The 26,429-nt window shown below is 41.0% G+C and overlaps 1 long non-coding RNA gene and 2 other non-coding genes across 3 annotated transcripts in view; 1 reads left to right on the forward strand and 2 right to left on the reverse strand.

The window, feature by feature from the left end:
* Positions 1-26,429, forward strand: part of LOC118143632 (uncharacterized) — a 71,655-nt gene that overhangs the window by 39,827 nt on the left and 5,399 nt on the right. Inside the window, exon 2 of the long non-coding RNA XR_004727875.3 lies at positions 17,068-17,266. This is a non-coding gene — a long non-coding RNA (uncharacterized LOC118143632). The remainder of the gene's footprint in view (positions 1-17,067; positions 17,267-26,429) is intronic.
* On the reverse strand, positions 2,176-2,318 carry LOC118143894 (U4 spliceosomal RNA). Its single transcript, XR_004728382.1, has one exon. It is a non-coding gene; the product is annotated as a U4 spliceosomal RNA (small nuclear RNA).
* On the reverse strand, positions 24,392-24,502 carry LOC118143950 (U6 spliceosomal RNA). Its single transcript, XR_004728431.1, has one exon. It is a non-coding gene; the product is annotated as a U6 spliceosomal RNA (small nuclear RNA).

A 26,429-nucleotide genomic window follows, 5' to 3' on the forward strand; every position in this document is an offset into this window, starting at 1 on the left:
AAGGTCTTCATAATACCAAGGATATCTTGTGCCTCCTGTTAGAGAGCGAGACGTGGGCCCAGCAGCACCGCACTCCCCCTCCTTCCCTCCGTGGCAGATCAGAACCTTTTAAGTAAGAGCCCTTTCCCTGATGATACTCCACAAAGCACTGGACTTTCACACAGTAAGGTTGCACACATTACTCTGTGTAGATGCCTATCTAGGATGCTGGGAGGAAGGGTGGTAAAGGGACCCTCATGTTGCCTTGTGGTATACATGCTCTGGTTTATATGATGGCAAGCCATTTATGAGAAACTCAAGCTGAAACACTACTTGTTTCCAATGTTTTGTCAGCAGATCATTTACAATGTACACTCCCAAACAAACTAGCCACAGAGCACACTGACTATTTCCCCTCTTAAGTCACTCTGAGGGCCTCCACATCAGTCCTAGAACTGGAAGATTGGTGGAGAAGAACTGGGGTGTTGATGGGGTACTGGATACTTGCTGGACACTGCCTCCCCTTACCTAAGCCTACAGACAGCCCAGATCCCACATGACCAAATCAGACTTTTTAGCACACACAGCTCTCTATAGCAGGACTTACAGATGCAAAACTCTAAGACAAAGGATTGTCGCAACTACTTGGTGTCTCAAGGAACTAAAACACTGCCTAGCATAGGTGTACCATCAACCTTATCATTAAATAAACCTCTAGATTTTATTCATCTTTGATCGTGGAAATGATGTGATAAACACATTGGACTAAAGACCTTTGAGGTCTCTTTATGGGATTCTATCTGTTGGACCCCCATATCTGCCAACACAGAGAAGGCATCTGTAAATGTGTGCAGGACAGAGGCCAGACAAAACTGTCTCAGCCTCAGAGTGGCCTGGCAGCCACAGTAATGGCCATGTGGGGTCTGGCATGTACAATGAGTCAAGCTTTCAGCTTGAGGCATCCCACTGCACCCACAAAACCAAGTTATACCTAACAAAGAAAACTCAGCCAGCCTACTCTCCCAAATGAAAGATTCTCCCCAGGGCCTGAAAACTTGGGAGGATAACTCCTCTCTCCTCAGGCCCGGTCTCAAGGTACAAGACCACTTTCACCAGCAGCATGGGTCAGCAATAGAGCAGAAGCCAGAAGAGGGCAGGCCAGAAGATAAGTGCCACCTGAAGATCAGGAGAGAGGCTGTCTAGGTACCATGTAGCAGTTATGTTAGACTGGAACACCTCCCATTTATAGGAAACTAGAAAACCTCTGCCTTGCCCTCACTTGGGGCTGATGCCATTTTAGGCCTCAGCCAGTCTGCACCTACATGCTCATTAAAACAGCATGTTGCTCCACACTGCCTCAAGTTGTTGGCTCTCTCAGGGTTCGAACCAGTAATAGAGGCTTGCACCTAATATCCCAAGTGGTAATCCAAAAGCAGTATCTGTCTGACACCCCTCCTCCTCCACCCTCCATATCCAAGCAATCACCAAGGATACAAGCCGGCCAGGCAAGGTAGCTCCCGCCTATAAGCCCACTACTTTAGGAGGCTAAGGCACGTAGATCACTTGAGGTCAGGAGTTCAAGACTGGTCTGGCCAACAATGGAAAACCCTGTCTCTACTAGAAATTCAAACATTAGCCTGGTGTGGCGGCAGGTGCCTGCAATCCCAGCTACTCTGGAGGCTGAGGCAGGAGAATTGCTTGAACCTGGGAGGCACAGGATAGAGTGAGCCAAGATCACACAATTTCACTCCAGCCTAGACAACAGAGCAAAACTCTGTCTCAAAGAAAAGGAAAGAATAGTATAGTTTTGACACCAGCAAAGGGGTCTTGTCTCAGACCCCAACAATGGAATTTTGGATCTCACACAAAACAGAATTTATGGTGAGCCGCAGAGTCTAGTGATGTTAGGAGAGTTTATTAGCCACCACCAAGTTACTGAGCAGGGAGTCCTCAGAAAGCAACAGGAGGAATGCACCTGTTTTAAAGAAAAAAATTTTTTGAGACAGAGTTTTACTCTAGTCACAATGACATGATCTTGGCTTCCTACAACCTCTGCTTCCTGGGTTTAAGGTTCTCCTGCCTCGACCTCCCAAGTAGCTGGGATCACAGGTGTGCACCACCATGCCCAGCTAATTGTTTTGTATTTATTTTCCATTTTAATTTATTTATATATTTATATTTATTTTTTTATTTTATTCCATCCCTATAGACTGCCAAAAATTGCCAATGCTGGCTACATTTCCAGTCGTCATGGTTGGGTATTGGAAAAAGTTTTCAGTTATCAGTAATTGCGCCTTGGATAAACCTCATGGTCTACGATACCGCCACTGTGCAAAGCTATATTTTTGTATTTTTAGTAGAGACTGCGTTTGACCATGTTGGTCATGCTGGCATACAATTCCTGGCCTCAAGTGATCCACACTCCTTGGCCTCCCAAAGTATTGGGATTACAGGTGTGATTACTTAATATTTACATTAATAACCTATATATGAAAATTTAATAACCTATATAAGTAAACATTAAGTAATCACACCTGTAATCCCAACACATTAACATACAAACAGGATTACTTAATGTTTGTTTATAAAAGTTATTAAAAATAGTGTTGTCTCTTATACAGGATTGTGATCAGTTTGTATCAGGCTATTAGTATTTTTATTTTCTATGTTACTATTGATTTTTAACAATAATTTATGAGTGTACTATTATCTTTAAAGTAAAACTTTTTATTTATTTATTTATTTAAATTTTTTATTGCATTTTGGGTTTTGGGGTACATGTGCAGAACGTGCAAGACAGTTGCATAGGTACACACATGGCAGTGTGTTTTGCTTCCTTTCTCCCATTCACCCACATTTGGAATTTCTCCCCAGGCTATCCCTCCCCAGCTCCCCCCCGACCCTCCTCTTTTCCCCCCAATAGACCCCAGTGTTTAGTACTACCCTCCCTGTGTCCATGTGTTCTCATTTATCATCACCCACATATGAGTGAGAATATGCGGTATTTCATTTTCTGTTCTTGTGTCAGTTTGCTGAGAATGATGTTCTCCAGATTCATCCATGTCCCTACAAACGACACAAACTCATCATTTCTGATTGCTGCATAATATTCCATGGTGTATATGGGACACATTTTCCCAATCCAGTCTATCTTCAATGGGCATTTGGGTTGATTCCAGGTCTTTGCTATTGTAAACAGTGCTGCAATGAACCTTCGTGTACATGTGTCCTTATAGTAGAACGATTTATAGTCCTTTGGATATATACCCAGTAATGGGATTGCTGGGTCAAATGAAATTTCTATTTCTAAAACCTTGAGAAATCACCACAATGTCTTCCACGATGGTTGAACTAATTTACACTCCCACCAACAGTGTAAAGGTGTTCCTTATTCTCCACATCCTCTCCAGCATCTGTTGTCTCCAGATTTTTTAATGATCACCATTCTAACTGGCGTGAGATGGTATCTCAATGTGGTTTTGATTTGCATCTCTCTGAGGACCAGTGATGATGAGCATTTTTTCATATGATTGTTGGCCTCATATGTGTCTTCCTTCGTAAAGTGTCTGTTCATATCCTTTGCCCATTTTTGAATGGGCTTGTTTGTTTGTAAATCTGTTTGAGTTCTTTGTAAATTCTGGATATCAGCCCTTTGTCAGATGGGTAAACTGCAAAAATTTTTTCCCATTCTGTTGGGTGCCGATTCACTCTAGTGACTGTTTCTTTTGCCATACAGAAGCTGTGGAGTTTGATTAGGTCCCATTTGTCTATTTTGGCTTTTGCTGCCAATGCTTTTGGTGTTTTGTTCATGAAGTCCTTGCCTACACTTAAGTCCTGGATGGTTTTGCCTAGCTTTTCCTCTAGGGTTTTTATGGTGCCAGGTCTTATGTTTAAGTCTTTAATCCATCTGGAGTTAATTTTAGTGTAAGGTGTCAGGAAGGGGTCCAGTTTCTGCTTTCTGTACATGGCTAGCCAGTTTTCCCAACACCATTTGTTAAACAGGGAATTCTTTCCCCATTGCTTGTTTTTGTCAGGTTTATCAAAGATTGTATGGTTGTAGATATGTTGTGTTGCCTCTGATGTTTCTGTTTTGTTCCATTGGTCTATATCTCTGTTTTGGTACAAGTACCATGCTGTTTTGATTACTGTAGCCTTGTAGTATAGTTTAAAATCCGGCAGTGTGATGCCCCCCACTGTGTTCTTTTTGCTTAGAATTGACTTGGCTATGCGGGCTTTCTTTTGGTTCCATATGAAGTTCATGGTGTTTTTTTCCAGTTCTGTGAAGAAAGTCAATGGTAGCTTGATGGGGATAGCATTGATTCTGTAAATTACTTTGGGCAGTATAGCCATTTTCATGATATTAATTCTTCCTAACCATGAACATGGAATGTTTCTCCATCTGTTTGTGTCCTCTCTTATTTCATTGAGCAGTGGTTTGTAGTTCTCCTTGAAGAGGTCCCTTACATTCCTTGTGAGTTGTATTTCTAGGTATTTTATTCTTTTTGTAGCAATTGTGAATGGCAGTTTGTTCTTGATTTGGCTTTAAGTCTGTTATTGGTGTATGGGAATGCTTGTAATTTTTGCACATTGATTTTATATCCTGAGACTTTGCTGAAGTTGCTTATCAGTTTCAGGATTTTTTGGGCTGAGGCGATGGGGTCTTCTAGGTATACTATCATGTCATCTGCAAATAGAGACAATTTGGCTTCCTCCTTTTCTATTTGAATACCCTTCATTTCTTTTTCTTGCCTGATTGCTCTGGCTAGAATTTCCAGTACTATATTAAATAGGAGTGGTGAAAGAGGGTATCCTTGTCTAGTGCTGGATTTCAAAGGGAGTGCTTCCAGTTTTTGCCCATTCAGTATGATATTGGCTGTTGGTTTGTCGTAAATAGCTTTTATTATTTTGAGATACGTTCCATTGATACCAAGTTTATTGAGGGTTTTTAGCATAAAGCGCTGTTGAATTTTGTCGAATGCCTTCTCTGCATCAATTGAGATAATCATGTGTTTTTTGTTTTTTGTTCTGTTTATGTGGTGAATTACGTTGATAGACTTGCGTATGTTGAACCAGCCTTGCATCCCTGGGATGAATCCTACTTGATCATGATGGATAAGTTTTTTGATTTGCTGTTACATTCGGCTTGCCAATATTTTATTGAAGATTTTTGCATCTATGTTCATCATGGATATTGGCCTGAAGTTTTCTTTTCTTGTTGGGTCTCTTCCGGGTTTTGGTATGAGGATGATGTTGGTCTCATAAAATGATTTGGGAAGGATTCCCTCTTTTTGGATTATTTGGAATAGTTTAAGAAGGAATGGTACCAGCTCCTCTTTGTGTGTCTGGTACAATTCAGCTGTGAACCCATCTGGACCTGGGCTTTTTTTGTGTGGTAGGCTCTTAATTGCTGCCTCGACTTCTTTTTTTTTTTTTCTTCTGAGACGGAGTTTCGCTTTTGTTAACAAGGCTGGAGTGCAATGGCGTGATCTCGGCTCACTGCAACCTCCGCCTCCTGGGTTCAGGCAATTCTCCTGCCTCAGCCTCCTGAGTAGCTGGGATTACAGGCACGTGCCACCATGCCCAGCTAATTATTTTTGATTGTTTAGTAGAGACAGGATTTCACCATGTTGACCAGAATGGTCTCGATATCTTGACTTCGTGATCCACCTGCCTCGCCCTTCCAAAGTGCTGGGATTACAGGCTTGAGCCACCATGCCCGGCCTGCCTCGACTTCTGACTTTGTTATTGGTCTATTCACAGTTCCAGCTTTCTCCTGGTTTAGGCTTGGGAGGACATAGGAGTTTAGGAATTTATCCATTTCTCCCAGGTTTACTAGTTTATGTGCATAGAGTTGTTTGTAATATTCTCTGATGATGGTTTCAATATCTGTGGAATCTGTGATTTCCCCTTTATCATTTTTTATTGCATCTATTGAGTTGTTCTCTCTTTTCTTCTTTATCAATCTGGCTAATGGTTTGTCTATTTTGTTGATCTTTTCAAAAAACCAGCTCTTGGATTTATTGATTTTTTGAAGGGTTTTTTGTGTCTCTATCTCCTTCAGTTCTGCTGTGATCTTAGGATCTCTGTCTTCTGCTAGGTTTTGAGTTTTTTTGATCTTGCTCCTCTAGCGCTTTCAATTTTGATGATAAGGTGTCAATTTTGGATCTCTCCATTTTATTTATATGGGCACTTATTGCTATATATTTTCCTCTAGAGACTGCTTTAAATGTGTCCCAGAGATTCTGGCATGTTGTGTCTTCGTTCTCATTAGTTTCAAAGAACTTCTTTATTTCTGTCTTCATTTCATTGTTTATCCAGTCAACATTCAAGAGCCAGTTGTTCAGTTTCCATGAAGCTGCGTGGTTCTGGGTTGGTTTCTGAATTCTGAGTTCTAACTTGATTGCACTATTGTCTGAGGGACTGTTTGTTATGATATCAGTTGTTTTGCATTTGCTGAGGGGTGCTTTACTTCCAATTATGTGGTCAATTTTAGAGTAGGTGTGATGTGGTGCTGAGAAGAATGTATATTCTGTGGATGTTGGGTGGAGAGTTCTGTAAATGTCTATCAGGTTTGCTTGTTCCAGGTCCGAGTTCAAGCCCTGGATATCCTTGTTGATTTTCTGTCTGGTTGATCTGTCTAATATTGACAGTGGAGTGTTAAAGTCTCCCACTATTATTGTGTGGGAGTCTAAGTCTCTTTGTAAGTCATTAAGAACTTGCCTTATGTATCTTGGTGCTCCTGTATTGGGTTCATATATGTTTAGGATCATTAGCTCTTCTCGTTGTATCGATTTTTTTTACCATTATGTAATGGCCTTTTTTGTCTCATTTGATCTTTGTTGCTTTAAACTCTATTTTATCATAGATGAGAATTGCAACTCCTGCTTTTTTTTTTTTTTTTTTTTGCTCTCCATTTGCTTGGTAAATATTTCTCCATCCCTTTATTTTAAGCCTTTGTGTATCCTTGCATGTGAGATGGGTTTCCTGGATACAGCACACTGATGGGTTTTGGTTTTCTATCCAATTTGCCAGTCTGTGTCTTTTGATTGGTGCATTTAGTCCATTTACATTTAGGGTTAATACCGTTATGTGTGAATTTGATACTGCCATTTTGATGCTAGCTGGCTGCTTTGCCTGTTAGTTGATGTAGATTCTTCATTATTTTGAGGCTCTTTAGCATTTAGTGTGATTTTGGAATGGCTGGTACTGGTTGTTCCTTTCTATGTGTAGTGCCTCTTTCAGGAGCTCTTGTCAAGCAGGCCTGGTGGTGACAAACTCTCTGAGTACTTGCTTGTTCGCAAAGGATTTTATTTTTTTTTTTTTCACTTCTGAAGCTCAGTTTGGCTGGATATGAAATTCTGGGTTGAAAGTTCTTTTCTTTAAGGATGTTGAATATTGGCCCCCACTCTCTCCTGGCTTGTAGAGTTTCTGCCAAGAGATCTGCTGTGAGTCTGATGGGCTTCCCTTCGTGGGTGACCCGACCTTTCTCGCTGGCTGCCCTTAGTATCTTCTCCTTTATTTCAACCCTGGTGAATCTGACGATTATGTGCCTTGGGGTTGCTCTTCTTGCAGAATATCTTTGTGGTGTTCTCTGTATTTCCTGAATTTGAGAGTTGGCCTGCCTTGCTAGGTGGGGGAAATTTTTTTGGATAATATCCTGAAGAGCATTTTCCAGCTTGGATTCATTCTCTTCATTACATTTTGGTAAGCCTATCAGACGTAGGTTAGGTCTCTTCAAATAGTCCCACATTTCTTGGAGACTTTGTTCATTCCTTTTTGCGCTTTTTCCTCTAATCTTGGTTTCTCATTTTATTTTATCGAGTTGATCTTCGACTTCTGATATTCTATCTTCTGCTTGGTCAATTCAGCTGTTGAAACTTGTGCATGCTTTACGAAGTCCTCTTATTGTGTTTTTCAGCTCCTTCAATTCATTCATATTTCTCACTAAGTTGTCCATTCTTGTTATCATTTCCTCGAATCTTTTTTCATATCTCATTTCAAGGTTCTTACTTTCTTTGCATTGATTTAAAACATGTTCTTTTAGCTCACAAAAGTTTCTCATTATCCACCTTCTGAAGTCTAATTTCGTCACAGTCATTCTCCATCCAGCTTTGTTCCCTTGCTGGTGAGGAGTTTTGGTCCTTTGTAGGAGTCACGGTGTTCTGGTTTCTGGTGTGTTTTTTCTTTTTGCGCTGGTTTCTTCCCATCTTTGTGGATTTATTCACTTGTCATCTGAGTAGTTGCTGACTTTTTTATTGGATCTCTGAGTGGACGCCCAGATTGTTGATGATGAAGTATTCCTGTTACTTGGTTTTCCTTCTACTAGTATAACCCATCCAGTGTATGACTGCTGAGGTCCACTCCAGGCCCTGCTTGTATGGGGTGCACCTATAGTGGCTGTGGAACAGTGAGGGATGCTACCAGTTTCTTTTTCTGCTATCTTTGTCCCAGAATGTTGCCTGCCAAATGTCATTCTTCTGGATATAGAGGGGTCATGGAGCTGCCTGAGGAGACAATCTGTACTTTATAGGAGCTCAAGTGCTGATCTGCGAGCTCTGCTGTTCATTCAAGGCTGTTAGGCTGCTACATTTAATTCTGCTGCAGCAGAACTCATTAAAAAAAAAACCCTTTTTTTCTCAGATGCTCTGTTTCAGGAGGTTGGGGTTTTCTTTATGTGTCTGTTGCACTGTCCTGCCCAGCTAGGAGGCAGTCTAGTCACTATTTGCATGCCGAGGCTTTGCCCTGCCATTGTGAGGTCTGCCCTTTTGCTGCAGGATCTGCCCTGTTGCTGCAGTCTTCGCCCTGCTGCCATGTGCTACGCCCTGTGGCAGAGTCTCTCTGTTGTGGCAGGTTCCCTCGGTAATGGCAAGCTGCATCAGCAATGGGAGTGTACCTCAGTAGGGGCGGGTTGCTTCGGTAATGGCAAACGCCCCTCCCCCACTGAGCTGCATTGCCCTGGATTCAGCTGTGCCCACAGTGAAACTCTCCACCCAGAGTGTTTGGAATCACCATTTTGTTTGTCCCACTGCCCTGGCCCAAACGCGGTTTCCCTTGAATCTCCTAGCCTGGCTCACTGTCCAAGTCCTGTTCAATCAGTTGGATATGCAAATCTGCCCTCTCAAGTCTCAGATTGCAGGTTCAACAGGGCACCCGGACCAGTGCGCTTTGTGTGGAGCGCTGTGGTGTGCCGCTGTGCTGCAACGCCAGCTGCAGGCTGCACCAGCCAAAACTGCTTCGCTGGCGTCCCACGTCTCTTTTATACCTCGGAATTTCCCCGTTCTGTGAGCAACAAAGATCCGTCTGGAAATGTGGCCCTGACTCACCCTCCACGCATTCACTGAGAGCTTCAATCCTGGGTTGTTCTCACCACTCCATCTTGAATTCTACCGTCTCCAGATTATTTAATAATCGCCATTCTAACTGGCATAAGATGGTATCTCAATGGAGTTTTGATTTGCATTTCTCTAATGAACAGTGATGATAAGCGTTGTTTTATATGTTTGTTGGCCTCATGTATGTCTTCTTTTATAAAATATCTGTTCATATCTGTTTCCCACTTTTGAATGGGCTTGTTTGTTTATTTTTTGTAAATCTGTTTTAGTTCTTTGTAAATTCTGGATGTCAGGCCTTTGTCATATGGGTAAACTGCAAAAATTTTTCCCATTTTGTTGTTGGCTTATTCACTTTAATGACTGTTTCTTTTGCTGTGCAGAAGCTGTGGAGTTTGATTAGTTCTCATTTGTCTATTTTGGCTTTTGTTGCCAATGCTTTTGGTGTTTTGGTCATTAAGTCCTTGCCTACTCCTATGTCCTGAATGGTTTCGCCTAGATTTTCTTCTAGGTTTTTTATGGTGTTAGGTCTTATGTTTAAGTCTTTAATCCACTTGGATTTAATTTTAATGTAAGGTGTCAGAAAGGGGTCCAGTTTCTGCTTTCTGCACATGGCTACCCAGTTTTCCCAGCACCATTTATTAAACAGGGAATTCTTTCCCCATTGCTTGTTTTTGTCAGGTTTATTAAAGATTGTATGGTTGTAGATATGTTGTGCTGCCTCTGAGGCCTCTGTTCTGCTCCATTGGTCTATATCTTTGTTTTGGTGCCAGTACCATGCTGTTTTGATTACTGTAGCCTTGTAGTATAGTTTGAAGTTCGGTAGTTTGATGCCTCCTGCTGTGTACTTTTTACTTAGAACTGACTTGGCTATGCGGGCTCTCTTTTGGTTCCATATGAAGTTTAAGGTGTTTTTTTTTCCAGTTCTGTGAAGAAGGTCATTGATGGCTTGATGGGGATAGCGTTGAATCTGTAAATTACTTTGGGCAGTATGGCCATTTTCATGATATTGATTATTCCTAACCATGAACATGAAAGGTTTCTCCATCTGTTTGTGTCCTCTCTTATTTTGTTGAGCAGTGGTTTGTAGCTCTCCTTGAAGAGGTCCTTTACATTCCTTGTTAGTTGTATTCCTAGGTATTTCATTCTTTTTGTAGCAGTTGTAAATGGCAGTTTGTTCTTGATTTGGCTCTCTTTAAGTCTGTTATTGGTGTATAGGAATGCTTGTAATTTTTGCACATTGATTTTGTATCCTGAGACTTTGCTGAAGTTGCTTATCAGTTTCAGGAGATTTTGGACTGAGATGATGGGGTCTTCTTGATATACTATTATGTCATCTGCAAATAGAAATAATTTGGCTTCCTCCTTTCCTATTTGAATACCTTTTATTTCTTTTTCTTGCCTGATTGCTCTGGCTAGAGCTTCCAGTAGTATATTGAATAGGAGCAGTGAAAGAGGGCATCCTTGTTTAGTGCTGGATTTCAAAGGGAGTGCTTCCAGTTTTTGCCCATTCAGTATGATATTGGCTGTTGGTTTGTCATAAATAGCTTTTATTACTTTGAGATACATTCCATTGATACCGAGTTTATTGAGGGTTTTTAGCATAAAGGGCTGTTGAATTTTGTCAAATGCCTTCTCTGCATCAATTAAGATAATCAAGTGGCTTTTGTTTTTGGTTCTGTTTATGTGGTGAATTGTGTTTATAGATTTGCGTATGTTGAACCAGCCTTGCATCCCTGGGATGAATCCTACTTGATCATGATGGATAAGTTTTTTGATTTGCTGTTACAATCGGCTTGCCAATATTTTATTGAAGATTTTTGCATCTATGTTCATCATGGATATTGGCCTGAAGTTTTCTTTTCTTGTTGGGTCTCTGCCGGGTTTTGGTATCAGGGTGATGTTGGTCTCATAAATTGATTTGGGAAGGATTCCCTCTTGTTGGATGATTTGGAATAGTTTTAGGAGGAATGGTAACAGTTCCTCTTTGTATGCCTGGTAGAATTCGGCTGTGAACCCATCTGGAACCGGGCTTTTTATGTGTGGTAGGCTCTTAATTTCTGCCTCAACTTCAGATCTTGTTATTGATCTATTCATGGTTCCAGCTTCTTCCTAGCTTAGGCTTGGGAGAATGCAAGCGTCCAGGAATTTATCCATTTCTTCCAGGTTTACCAGTTTATGTGCATAAAGTTGTTAGTGATATTCTCTGATGATGGTTTAAATTTCTGTGGAATCTGTAGTGATTTCCCCTTTACCATTTTTTATTGCTTCATTTGGTTATTCTCTCTTTTCTTTTTTATTAATCTGGCTAGTGGTCTGTTTATTCTGTTGATCTTTTTGAAAAACCAGCTCTTGGATTTATTGATTTCTTGAAGGGATTTTCGTGTCTCTATCTCCTTCAGTTCTGCTCTGATCTTAGTTATTTATTGTCTTCTGCCAGGTCTTGAGTTTTTTTGATCTTGCTCCTCTAGCTCTTTCAATTTTGATGATAGAGTGTCAATTTTGGACCTCTCCTTTCTTCTCATGTGAGAATTTATTGCTATATATTTTCTTCTAGAGATTGCTTTAAATGTGTCCTAGAGAGTCTGGTATGTTTTGTCTTCATTCTCATTGGTTTTGAAGAACTTCTCTATTTCTGCCTTCATTTCATTGTTTATCCAGACAACATTCAAGAGCCAGTTGTTCAGTTTCCATAAAGCTGTGCGGTTCTGAGTTAGTTTCTGAATTCTGAGTTCTTTTTTTTTTTTTTAATTTTTTATTGGATTTTAGGTTTTGGGGTACATGATCAGAGCATGTAAGACAGTTGCGTAGGAACACACATGGCATTGTGCTTTTCTTTCCTTCTCCCTTTCACCCACATTTGGAATTTCTCCCCAGGCTATCCCTCCCCACCTCCCGCTCCCACTGGCCCTCCCCTTTTCCCCCCAATAGACCCCAGTGTTTAGTACTCCCCTTTCTGTGTCCATGTGTTCTCATTTTTCATCACCCGCCTATGAGTGAGAATATGCAGTGTTTCATTTTCTGTTCTTGTGTCAGTTTGCTGAGGATGATGTTCTCCAGATTCATCCATGTCCCTACAAACGACACAAACTCATCATTTCTGATTGCTGCATAATATTCCATGGTGTATATGTGCCACATTTTTCCAATCCAGTCTATTATCAATGGGCATTTGGGTTGATTCCAGGTCTTTGCTATTGTAAACAGTGCTGCAATGAACATTCGTGTACATGTGTCCTTATAGTAGAACGATTTATAGTCTTTTGGATATATACCCAGTAATGGGATTGCTGGGTCAAATGGAATTTCTATTTCTAAGGCCTTGAGGAATCGCCACACTGTCTTCCACAATGGTTGAACTAATTTACACTCCCACCAACAGTGTAAAAGTGTTCCTTTTTCTCCACATCCTCTCCAGCATCTGTTGTCTCCAGATTTTTTAATGATCGCCATTCTAACTGGCGTGAGATGGTATCTCAATGTGGTTTTGATTTGCATCTCTCTGATGACCAGTGACGATGAGCATTTTTTCATATGATTGTTCTCTGAGTTCTAACTTGATTGCACTGTGGCCTGAGAGACTGTTTGCTATGATTTCAATTTTTTTGCATTTGCTGAGGAGTGCTTTACTTCCAATTATGTGGTCAATTTCAGAGTAGGTGTGATGTGCTGCTGAGAAGAATGTATATTCTGTGGATTTGGGGTGAAGAGTTCTGTAAATGTCTATGAGGTTTGCTTGTTCCAGGTCTGAGTTTAAGTCCTGGATATTCTTGTTAATTTTCTGCCTGGTTGATCTGTCTAATATTGACAGTGAAGTGTTAAAGTCTACCACTATTATTGTGTGGAAGTCTAAGCCTCTTTGTAAGTCATGAAGAACTTCCCTTATGTATCTGGGTGCTCCTGTATTGGGTCCATATATATTTAGAATCGTTAGCTCTTCTTGTTGTATCAATCCTCTTACCATTATATAATGACCTTCTTTGTTTCTTTTGATCTTTGTTGCTTTAAAGTTTATTTTATCAGAGATGAGAATTGCAACTCCTGCTTTTTTTTTGCTCTCCATTTGCTTGGTATATATTTTTCCATCCCTTTATTTTGAGCCTTTGTGTATCCTTGCGTGTGACATGGGTTTCCTGGATACAGCATACTGATGGGTTTTGGCATTTTATCCAACTTGCCAGTCTGTCTTTTGATTGGTGCATTTAGCCCATTTACATTTAGGGTTAATAATGTTATATGTGAATTTGATACTGCCATTTTGATGCCAGCTGGCTGTTTTGCCCATTAGTTGATGCAGATTCTTTATTTCGTTGATGCTTTTTACCATTTGGTATGTTTTTGTAATGGCTGTTACTGCTGGTTTTTTTCTATGTGTAGTGCCTCTTTTAGGAGCTCTTGTAAAGCAGGCTTGATGGTGACAAAAATCTCTGAGTACTTACTTGTTCACAAAGGATTTTATTTTTCCTTCACTTATGAAGCTTACTTTGGCTGGATATAAATTTCTGGGTTGGAAGTCTTTTTTCTAAGGATGTTAAATTTGGCCCCACTCTCTTCTTGCTTGTTGGTATTCTGCCAAGAGATCTGCGCTGAGTCTGATGGGCTTCCCTTTGTGGGTAACCTGACTTTTCTCTCTGGCTGCACTTAGCATTTTTTTCTTCATTTCAACCCTGGTGAATGTGATGATTAAGTGCCTTTGGGTTGCTCTTCTTGAGGAATATCTTTGTGGTGTTCTATGTATTTCCTGAACTTGAATATTTGCCTGCCATGCTAAGTTGGGGAAGTTTTCCTGGAGAATATTTTGAAGAGTACTTTCCAGCTTGGATTCATTCTTGTTATCACATTCAGGTACACCTATCAAGCGTAGATTAGGTCTCTTCTCATAGTCCCACATTTTTGGGGGATTTTGTTCATTCCTTTTTGTGCTTTTTTCTCTAATCTTGCCTTTCATTTTATTTTATTGAGTTGATCTTCGACCTCTGATATTCTTTCTTCTGCTTGGTCAATTCAGGTGTGAAACTTGTGCATGCTTCATGAAGTTCTTGTGTTGTGTTTTTCAGCTCCATCAACTCACTCATATTCCTCTCTAAGTTGTCCATTCTTGTTATCATTTTGTCAAATCTTGTTTCAAGGTTCTTAGTTTCTTTGCATTGCATTAGAACATGTTCTTTTAGCTCACGGAAGTTTCTCATTACCCACCTTCTGAAGTCTGATTCTGTTATTTCATCACACTCATTCTCCATCCAGCTTTGTTCCCTTGCTGGTGAGGAGTTGTAATCCCTTGTAGGAGGAGAGGTGTTCTGGTTTTGGGTGTTTTACTCCTTTTTGCGCTGGTTTCTTTCCATCATTGTGGATTTATCCACCTGTCATCGGTGTAGTTGCTGATTTTCAGGTTGGGTCTCTGAGTGGACGTCCAGATTGTTGATGATGAAGTTATTTCTGTTTCTTAGTTTTCATTCTAACAGTCTGGCTTCTCTGCTGTAGGACTACTGATGTCCACTCCAGGCCCTGCTTGCCTGGGGATCACCTGCAGCAGCTGCAGAACAGTAAGGGTTGCTACCAGTTTCTTCTTCTGCTATCATTGTCCCAGAATAATGCCCACCAAATGTCAGTCTGATTAGTCCTTTGTGAGGTGACTCCTTGGATATATGGGGGTCAGGGAGCTGCTTGAGAAGACAGTCTGACCTTTATAGGAGCTCAAGTGCTGAGTTGTGAGTGCCATTGTTCATTCAGAGCTGCTGAGCAGTTACATTTAGGTCTGCTGCAGCAGAACTCATAAACCCCCTTTTTCCCCAGGAACTCTGTCCTGGGGTGTTAGGGCTTTATTTATGAGTATCTATTGTGCTGCTTCATTTTTTTCAGGGCTGCTCTGCCAAGCAAGGAGGAAGCCCAGTCAGTGTCTGCCTTCACAGGCTTTGCTGAGCTGCTGTGCACTCTGCCCTGCTGCTGTGTGAACTTCCCTACAGTCTTGTTTATATGGGTGTGGTTAGAACTGCCTCAGCAATGGTGGCCCACTTCTGTAATGGTGGACTCTTTTTGTTATGGTGGGTTGCCTCGGCAACAGCAGGCTGCCTCAGCAATGGCAGACTACCTCTGTAGGGGTGGATTGTCTCGGTAATGGCAGACTTCCCTCCCCCACAGAGCTGGGCTGTCCCAGGTTCAGCTGTGCTTGCCATAAAACTTCAACCCCGATCATTTCCAATTGCCATGTTTTTTTTTGTTTTTGTGGGGAGTGGGACCCGCCAAGCCTGATCACCTGGCTTCCTGCCTCAGAGCCTTTTGTTTTTTTAATTTTGAATGGTTGACTCTCTCCCAAGTGTTTCAGTCACCTGCTGAAAGGGTGCTGGGATCCATGTGATTTCCTGTGCAGTGACCTACTGGGCCAGCTGAAACAATGGCATTGCCTGGCAATCTCCTGGCCTGGCTCCCTGTTTCAGACCCCTGTTTAATCAGATGAATGGGTGAATCAGCCTTCTAGGAGCTCCAATTGCCAGCCTAAAAGGGAAACCAGGCTAGCATATTTTGTATGGAGAACCGCCATGCTGGGGCACTGGCAAAGCAGCCGTGCTGGCTGAAACAGCTGTGCTGGCCAAAACAGCTGTGCTGGTGACCCATGAGGCTCCTCTGCCTGGGAATCTCCTGGTCTGTGGGCAATAAAAGTCCGTCTGGAAATGTGGCATCCACTCACCCTCTGCACTTTCACTGGGAGCTGCAATCCTGAGCTGCTCCTAAAAGGCCATCTTGGATCTTCCTTTATCCTGTCATCTTAATGCTCTTCTGCCTCACATCCAGCTACCATTGTAACTAAGCTTATGGTAATGTATACTCTTTGCCCCTACCCTCACCACTGTAACTGATCTTACTCTGTAACTTTCCACTGCCAACGCCAAACCTATTAAACCACTCCTATCCCACCACCCTTCACTAATGAACTTTTTGGCCTTAGCCGACCTGCACCCAGGTGAATAAACAGCCGTGTTGCTCACACAAAGCCAGTTTGGGGGGAGGGGTCTCTTCATTCAAAGTGCATGTTTTCAACACCCAGGAGGTGGAAGTTGCAATGAACCAAGATTGCACCACTGCACTCCAGCCTGGGCAACAAAGCAAGATTCTGTCTCAAAAATAAAAATAAAAAACAAAGACTATGAGGCTAGTAGAGGCTGTGACCAAGCACCTGACCCAAGCTTTGTTGGCAGTAGCTGAATTGGAACTAGGTTCTCACATTCACAGGGTTAGATGCAGGCCTCCTGATTACAAGATCCAAAGTGTGACTGACACTTCCATTAACATGTACATATATTTGTCTGCAGTCTACATATGACCATTTTCATGTGTCAAATTTTGCCAGGAATCTCACATATTATCTTTTATCATAGTCACAAAATTCTGTGCTCTTCAGTATAAATACTTGCCTTTTTATAGTTGAAAATTGGGGATGCAGGTGATTTTCCACACAGCCAGCAGTTAAAATATTCCAAATGTGGTTTTCACCATGCATTGGGATTTACTCAGGGTTGCTGACAAAATATGAGGAAAATATTAGGGAAAGCTAGAAGATTATAGTCTCTAACTCAAAAATATATTAAATTAGCCATATAAATTTGAAAAAGTCCAGTTTCTCTGTGAGATAACAGTATAAAACATTTATTTTCCATAAAAATTTGAAATAAGGTGGGAACCTCTGCAGCTCAGCCACTGGCTGATGCACTGTCACAAAGTTGCACTCCAACCTTCTCACTTCTGTGTTCTAATTTATTTCCAGGAACTCCTTCTGAGTTTGAGCCTCAACAAGGAACTCAGTGATGTGCCAATTAAAACGTTGAAGTATCTTTGCCTGCCTGGTTTGCAAGATGAAAAGGACTGATAATATTTACTGTTGGTGAAAGCTACAGGCATTCTCTTGCTAACTCTCAACCCTCAATAACTCGGATCTCATGCCACTCTTCCCCACAATCCCTCAGGTATGTCCCATTTCTGCTCAATTTTATCCTCCAAACATCTAACCCTTAATGCTCTAAATACAAAACCAACCTGTAGGCAATCCCATCCACAATTTAATACTAAATTACACTAGGAAATCAAATTACAAGAACAGAAAGGCAAAGATCAATGTCTAGCATAATTATACAATAAATAATGCTCAATAAAATAATCATACATTGATACTAAGACACATTTGAAGAATTACAGACCATGATCACTATATCCTTTTCTCAGAAAATCAAACTGGTTTTGCATACTAAAGCCATCCCTGCAAATAAACTTCAAATAAGCAGAATGAAGAAACCCAGGTACTCATCTCCACAGTTGCAGGAAGTACTTTCCACAAAGCCAACACCATTTCATTATAAAAACACCCAACAAACTAGGGATAGAAATTTTTCTTAACACAGCAGTCAGCCTGTATGCCAAACCCATAACTAGAACCATCTCCATTGTTAGGGCCATGTATGACAAAAACACAGCTAACAACATAAACAATGGGGAAAAGTTAAAAGGCTCTTTCTCTAAGATCTGGAAAAACTATGGCTACTTTTACCACTTTTATTTATCATAATATCATAATACTGGAAGAGCAATTAGACAGGATAATGCAATAAAAGGCACCCAAATTGGAAAAAATGAAGTCAAATTGTCTCTGTTTGCAGGTGAAATGATTTTATATATATATCATTATATATATATAAAACCCTAAAGATTTTACCAAAAATACCTACTAGAAATAATAAATTTGCTAGAATTGAAAGATACAATATCAATATACAAAAATGAGTAGCACACCCATGTGCCAATAGTGAAACACCTAAGAAAGAAATCAAGAAAGCTACTTCATTACAGTAGCTACTGCCTCCACCAAAAAATGATACCTAGAGATGAATTTAATAAAAAACGTGAAAGATCCCACAATGAAAACTGTAAATAGATAAAACCTATTAAAGCAGACACATGTAAGTGGAAAGATATTCCATGTCCAAGCATAGAATATTTTTAAAATATCTATATCACCCAGTGGGATCTACAGAATGAGCATAATCTCATTAAATTACAAAATACATTTTTCATAGAAATAAAAAGGAATCCTAAAATTTACATAGACATGCAAAATACCTCAGACAAAAGAATCTTGCATAAAAAGATAAAAGCTGGAAGCATCACACTACTTAATTTCAAAATATGCTACAAACCTATAGTAACCAAAACAGCATGGAACTGGCACCAAAAAAAAGGGCCAGGGAGAGACAGAGATAGATAGAGATAGATGAATGACAGACAGACATAGACAAATGAAACGGAATAGAGAACTCAGAAATAAATTCATGCATTTACTGTCTACTCATTTTTAACAAAGGCACCAAAAACACCTTCAGGAAGGACAGTCTCTTCAATAAACTGTGTGCTAGGAAAACATAATACCCACATGTACAAGAATAAATCTAGACCGTTATCTTACCATATACAAAAATCTACTCAAAATAAAGATTTAAATGTAGGACCTGAAACTATGAAACTACCAGAGAAGGAAAAATAGGATAAATGCTCCGTGAAATTGGTTAGGACATGGGATTTTCAAATAGACATCAAAAGCAGAAGCAACAAAAGCAAAAACAGACAAATGCAATTACATTAAAGGTAAAAGCTTCTGCAAAGCACAGGAAGCAATCAGTAGCATGAAGAAACAATCCAGAAAATGGAAGAATTCATTTGCAAACTATGCATGAGGCAAGGAGTTAACACACAAAACATATAACAAACTCAAACTACTCAAAAGCAAAAATAAAAATAATCTGATTTAAAAATCAGAAAAAAGGTTTACCCAAAACCTTTGTTCCCCACCGTTATTTGCCCAACTTCTTATCCTGACCACCTTTGGCCTGCTCCCTCTTGCCACCCTTTTTCTTCCTCCATCAACCCCAAAACTTTTCCACCATTTTTCCCCACTGTCATTTCGAAAGGCCTTCTCTATGCTCCTGCTCACTACTGTTTTTGCCATCCATCTACCCAAAAACTTTTCTTCACTGTTTTTTCCCACTGTCTTTTCTCCCTTTCCCTGGCCACGTTCTTTTTCCCCCTCCTGCTCTCGTCACCCTCTTTTGCTCCTTCATCTACACAAAAACATTTCCCCCATATTTTCTCAAAGCCTTCTCACTCCTGCTGCCCGCCACCTCTTCCCCCTTTATATGCCCAAAATTGTTTTCCCCACCATCTTCTTCCCCTCCTTGCCACCCTTTTTCCCTCCTCAATCTACCTAAAAACATCTACCCACCCCTTTCTTACAAACCCTTCTCCTCCTGCTTGCCACCCTTTTTGTCCTCCAGATACCCCAAACTATTTTCCCCATCGTCCTTTTCCCAGCCCTCTTTCCCCACTCCCACTCGCCACCTTTATTCTTCTCCTGCTTGCCACCCTCCTTTCCCCCTCCATCTACTTAAAAACTTTCCTCCTGTCTTTTCACAAAACCTTTTCTTCCTCCTGCTCGCCACTCTCTTCCCCTCCCTCTCTGAACCCCCTTTTCTCCTCCCACTTGCCACCATCTTCCCCCCCACCTCTATCTACCCCAAATCATTTTAACCACTGTCTTCTTTCCCTGTCTTTCTTTTCTTCCAATTGTGTTTTTGCAAATCTTCTCTCCCTCCTGCTCACCCCCCCCTCCCCGTTCCCTGCTCACCATCCTCTTTGTCTTCCTCCCACTTGCCAGAGAGTGAGACTCCATTTCAAAAAAAAAAAAAGAAGAGACTGTTAAATGTGCATAGATATCTTCATTAGTCATCTGTTTTCTGTTTTCTACATATCTTGAAAGGCAGTCCCAAATGGCAGGTAATTATCTAGGTTGTAAAAATAAAACATACTTCCTCTTCCCTTGCCTGGGAGACAAGAGGGAGACTTTGTCTGAAAAAAAAAAAAATCACAAAAAAAAAATCTTTTTTTTCTTTTTTTTGAGAGTGTCCTTCTCAGTCACCCAGGCTAGAGTGCAGTGGTGCAATCTTGGCTCACTGCAACCTCTTCCACCTGGGTTCAAGCCATTCTCTTGCCTCAGCCTTCTGAGTAGCTGGTATTACAGGCACCTGCCACCATGCTTGGCTATTTTGCATATATTTTTCACATTAGCCAGGTGCAGTGCTGCACACCTGTATAGTCTCAGCTACTTTGGGGGCTCAGGCATGAGGGTCACTTGAGCCCAGAAGGTGGAGGTTGCAGACAGCTGAGATCTTACCACTGCATTCCAGCCTAAGTGACAGAGCAAGACCCTGTCTCTAAAAAAATTTTTTTAAATTTCTCTTGGAATTACGATTTATATATATTCCCTGTGGTTTTTGGGATATCAAGGAAAAAAAGGAGGCAGAAGGAGAGAGAAAAAAGGAAAAACTGAGCAAGAATGGAAGAAGGGCGGGGCGCAGTGTCTCACACCTGTAATCCCAGCACTTTGTGAGGCCAAGCCTGGCCGTTTTGTGATTTTTTTTTTTAAGATCATCAGCTACTGTTAGTGTTAATGTATTTTATGTGTGGCCTAAGACAAGTTTTCTTCTTATAATATTGTCCAGGGAAGCCAAAAAATTAGATATGCCTGCTTTACGTCAAAATAAATAAATAAATAAAAAGACAATCTACATTTGGAATGCCTAAAAACACTACCAGCCAGAAAAAAACTTGAGACTCCACACACATACCCCATACACACCACACACCATGCATATCATTTCCCCCTCACACTGAACACGTACCATACCCACCTCACACACCCCACACGCATACCCCATACATGCCACATACACCACACATATCTTACCCACCTCACACACCACACACATACCTCATATACACCACACACAAATTTTCTAAATACCGCTGTGGGCAACCTCTAGCCATAGAGTATGTAATATCCAGGGGCAGGGGGAGCCAGTGAGATATTACTCACCCTATGGCAGGGGTTGTGGGAAGGTGCCTGTAATTTCAGCTACTTGGGAAGCTGAGGCAAGAGAATTGAGAGAACTTGGTTGTCTCCCCCTCATTAGGGTTCAGAATTAAAAGTCCACCTTCACAGGCAGTAAGATAATATAGATAAGTGATACCATCACCCTGTTTCAGATGTTAAAATGTCTATGGGGGTTAGGGGTGATTTGAGACCACACAACCTTGTGCCACACAGTGGAATTCCTGGGACAGAGGGAGACATTTGATTGCCATGTTGTGATCTTCTCACTGAGTGTAAAGGCAGTCTTGTTTCATTTTGGATTCTTTCTTCTGTTGATATCTTATGAAGGTACTTTGAATTTCCAAGCACATAATAATTTTTCATTACCTTTTAATCATTGACTTCAAGCACAATTCTGTGATCAGAAACCTGCTGTGAAAGTGAAAAAAAAAATCATTTTTGGAGCAATGGAGTTTTGCAGTGCTGCCCAGGCTGGTTTTGAACTCCTGGCCTCAAGGAATCTTCCTGCCTTGGCTTCCTGAAGTGTTATTGTTACAAAAATGAGTCACTATACCTGGCCACTTTTTTAATGGAGAAGAGTCCAAGAAACACTATCTCTGATAAAAATACCAGCTAAGCTCTTGAAGTATCGCTTTTTTTCACTCTCCATTTTTTCCCTTTGTCTCTTAACATCAAATTTTATTGAATGCCTCTAGATACCACTTTCCAATTCTCCTCCTTTTTTTTCTCCTGAAGATAAAATGTTGCTCTGTCCCCCAGGTTGGCATGCAGTGGAGTTATCTCAGCTCACTACAACCTCTGCCTCCTGGGTTCAAGCAATTCTCATGCCTCAGACTGCCCCGAGTTCCTGGGATTACAGGCGCCAGCCACCATGCCTGGTTTATTTTTGTATTTTTAGTAGAGACAGGGTTTTACCATGTTGGCCAGGCTGGTCTCTAACTTCTAACCTCAAGTACATGCCTGTAATCCCAGTTACTTGGGAGACTGACACAGGAGAATAGCTTGTACCCAGGAGGTGGAGGTTGCAGTGAGCCAAGATGACACCATTGCACTCCAGCCTAACTGAGAGAATGAGACTCTGTCTCTAACTAACTAACTAACTAACTAACTAACTAACTAACTAAATAAATAAATAAATAAATAAATGCTTTTTTCTTTTTCTGCCACCCCAGACTTCTAGAAAGGAGTTTGGAGCTGTGCCCAAGGATCCCAGCTTTTGCCCTCAACTGCAAATAGAGTGGAGTGTCTCTTAGCTCAGGAGTTTGTGCTGCTCAAGAGTTGCACAAACACAAAGTTGAGAAACACTGCTTGCTGAAAGGGATGTTAAAGGCAAAAGACAAACCAGTCGTCCTCTAAAGTGGATATATTTCTATTCTATGCTGGGCTAAGATCTCGGAGAATGCAGGCAGGGAACAAGTTTTGCTGGTTTCCCAGTGAGAGACCCCCTGTGGTAAGAGAGGCTCTTCTCTCCCTACCTGGTGAGTTGCTTCATCTCTTTGGTACCCAAATTTCTCATGTTTAAAATTAGGGAGCCAGGCACCGTTGCTTACACCTGTAATCCCAGCACTTTGGGAGGCCAATGTGAGCAGATCACGATGTCAAAAGATCAAGATCATCCTGGTCAACATGGTGAAACCCCGTCTCTACTAAAAATGCAAAAATTAGCCAGGAATGGTGGCAGGTGCCTGTAATCCCAGCTACTTGGGAGGCTGAGGCAGGAGAATCTCTTGAACCTGGGAGGTGGAGGTTGCAGTGAGCTGAGATTGCGCCAGTGCACTCCAGCCTGGGCAGCAGAGTGAGACTCCATTTAAATTAATTAATTAATTAAATGAAAATTAAATAGGGAAGTAAAACCACATGTCCCCTAGGATACTTTCCTCTTAGTCTTTCTACAAGTTAATTAAAGAGATTTGTTTTTTTTATAAGCATACATCCAAAAAGGTACTCAAGATAGGTTTTCCACGTTTTCTAGAATTTTATAATTGCCCCAAGTGATGTGGGAGTATTTGGAGGAGAAGCTCTTCCTTGCTTCCTTCATTTATTTATTTGTTTAAGAGATGAAATCTCTCTCTGTCACCCAGGCTGAAGTGCAGTGGTACAATCCTGGATCACAGCAACCTCAAACTCCTGGCCTCAAGTCATCCTCTAATTCCAACCTCTGGAGGAGCTGGGACAGCAGACCAACATCACCATACCCAGCTAATTTTAAAAATTATTTTGTAGAGACAGGGTCTCACTATGTTGCCTAGGCTGGTCTCAAACTCCTGGCCTCAAGTGATCCTTCTGCCTCAGCCTCCCAAAGTGCTGGGATTACAGGTGTGAGACATGGGGACTGGACCTTTATTGCTTTTTAATAACCTTAATTACATTCTTTTGAATATCTTTAGAACTACAATGTTTTTGTCTTTTGAGGCTAGAGTTGAAGCTGATTTCCATAAATAGTCATTTTGAGTCAAGACTTTTAAATAAAGTGAGTGGCTAGAGATAATGACACAATTTTGGCTAAAACAGTTTGTGAGAGAGCACACTGTGAACTCTAAAATGTGTGGACCAGTCACCAGGCTACAGTTTACTCTTCTTGCCAAACTCAGTATCGCAAATGAAATTTATTTATTTACTATTATTAGTTTTAGCCGGAGTCTCACTTTCACATAGGGTGGAGTGCAGTGGCATGATCTCAGCTCACTGCAACCTCCACCTCTGGGTTCAAGTGATTCTCCTGTCTCAGCCTCCCAAGTAGCTGGGATTACAGGCATGCACCACCACGCCTGGCTAATTTTTGTACCTTTTTTTTTGAGGTGGACTCTCACTCTGTTGCCCAGGCTGGAGTGCAGTGACCTGATCTCAGCTCACCGCAACCTCTGCCTCCCTGGTTCAAGCTATTCTCTTTGCCTCACCCTCCCAAGTAGCTGGATTACAGGCACCTGCCACCATACCTGGCTAATTGTATTTTTAGTAGAGACAGGGTTTCACCATGTTGGCAGCTGGTCTCGAACACCTGACCTCAAGTGATCCACCCACCTCAGCCTCCCAAAGTTCTGAGATTACCAGGCATGAGCCACTGTGCCTGGCCAATTTTTTCTAATATCAAAGGAATCACCAGGGTCTTCCCTTTCTTTCGATTCATTTATTTTCTTGGTTCTGAAATGTTTTTTAAAATATGGAATGCTTTATGAATTTGTGTGTCATCCTTTCACAGGGGGCATGCTCTTCTTCTCCATGTCATGCCAACTTTAGTGCTTGTGCTGTCAAGACAGGGTTTCACCATGTTGGCCAGGCTGGTCTTGAACACCTGACCTCAGGTGATCCTCCTGCCTTGGCCACCCAAAGTGCTGGTATTACAGGTATGAGCCACTGTGCCTGGCTGAACTGTAGAGTTAACAATATGTTTGAAGAATTGGAAACTACTTGAGTTGGATAAGGATTTATAACCCAGACATTTGAATCACACACTTTTTCAATTTTTTTAAGTGAAGTAAAAGTCTTACCTAGACTCATCAAATGATTATAAACTATATATCTATATATGCCTCTGTGCATGTGTATACATAACTTACGTATGTTAGTCATTCACTGCTTGGAAAAAAAACAAACATTAATTATAACACAACTTTTTCAATATTATTTTTCCTGTGTTATGTTGGGGGGTGGGTTAGTGGGTGACTTTGTTTGCTGAATCCCCTAAATAGCAGCAACCTGTTGCCATCCAAAGGATCCCATGAGGGCAACTCGAAGAGAGCAGAAATGCCACATTCTAGCCCTTCAGAGAAAAAGGTGCAAGACAGGGTGGGGACAAGTTCTAGAGAGACTTACACAACCAGTATTTCATAGCTCACCTTCCTTTTGTAGAGTGGGACAAGGTAAGATAGGAAATGATAAGCTGCATGAGCATGTAGGCCAGTTCTCAGGTTTTAGGAGAGAGAGAGTAAAGTCAAAAATTAGGAAACTAAATTATTTAAAGTCATCTATGTCAATGTGCCCCTCAGAAAGTTCATAAATCACATGGTGGGCAAATCCCATTTGCAGACTGCTGTTTGAGACTACCATTTTGAGTGTCTGATTGGTCCTCCTTGGCTGGGGATACTAATTCTAGGGTTTTACATTTTTGTTCAGTTGGGGGAAAGGGCGACCCTAACCAAGTGTTCACCAAACTGGTTCCCTTTCTGGCTAGGAAAGGTGCTTGCTACTGTGACTTAGACACATGCTTAGACTTTCCTTCTCAGAATATCTTGCAATTAGGCTGACCGTATGATGAAGCTCTGGCCAAAGGAATGTGGGGGAAAGGTGACACATGTGTGGTCCTTCGACTCCAGCCCAAAAACCTTCTGTATACAATTTTTGTGATCTCATCGGCCGCTAGATGCACTGCTTGCAGTGGAGGGCTCTGGGGCCTAGGGGTGAATGGAACCATGAAATGAAGGGTTCCTGAATGACTGAATACAAGAAAATATTTCCTCCCGTTGTGTTCTCCAGTCCCACCAACCCAAACTGGGCTGTGGTGTCATGTGAAATAATCCTTTGTTATATAGAGAGTTGGGGCTATTTGTCTGAGAAGTCAGTCTACCCTGATGAACGCTGTATTATTCCAAACTGTGTAATCTAAACTATTCAAAGAACATGACTTTGACCTGATTTGATTTCTTATGAACTCAAATTGGTGTTAAATTGATCTTCATTATTATCACCATCTTTGTGCTTTAGGTTTTGTATTTTGGGGAGATGAGAGGGGCATACCTGTTGGGATTCAGGTTGCCAAATCTGCTCATTTCTAAAATGCCTCTAAAGTTATTTTTATAATTTTAATACTTTATTCTATCCCTCATCACTTACTAGAAAAGTTTTATTTATATACTAAGACTACAAAAGAAGGGCACATTAGTCATACATGCATATATGCATGTATTTATATAGATGAAGATAGATTTTTTCTCCCAAATCTTCATGGGTGTTATTGTAGTTCATGAAACATATTTTTACTCTTGTTGAATTCATGACGGCTTTTTCTTATGTATTTTTTTCAAACAATATTTTCCAAAAGTCTAACAACCTCATATGTTTTCCAACAACCCAACCTCATATGGGGTTGGGTCTTTTTTAATACTAATATGGAAAACCATTGACTTAGATCATCTTTAATGTGTGTTTCTTTTTTTGTGTTTTTTCTTTTTTCTTTTTTCAATTATTTTTCTTTC

The sequence above is a fragment of the Callithrix jacchus genome, chromosome 11, assembly GCF_049354715.1.
Source record: "Callithrix jacchus isolate 240 chromosome 11, calJac240_pri, whole genome shotgun sequence".
Taxonomy (NCBI): domain Eukaryota; kingdom Metazoa; phylum Chordata; class Mammalia; order Primates; family Cebidae; genus Callithrix; species Callithrix jacchus.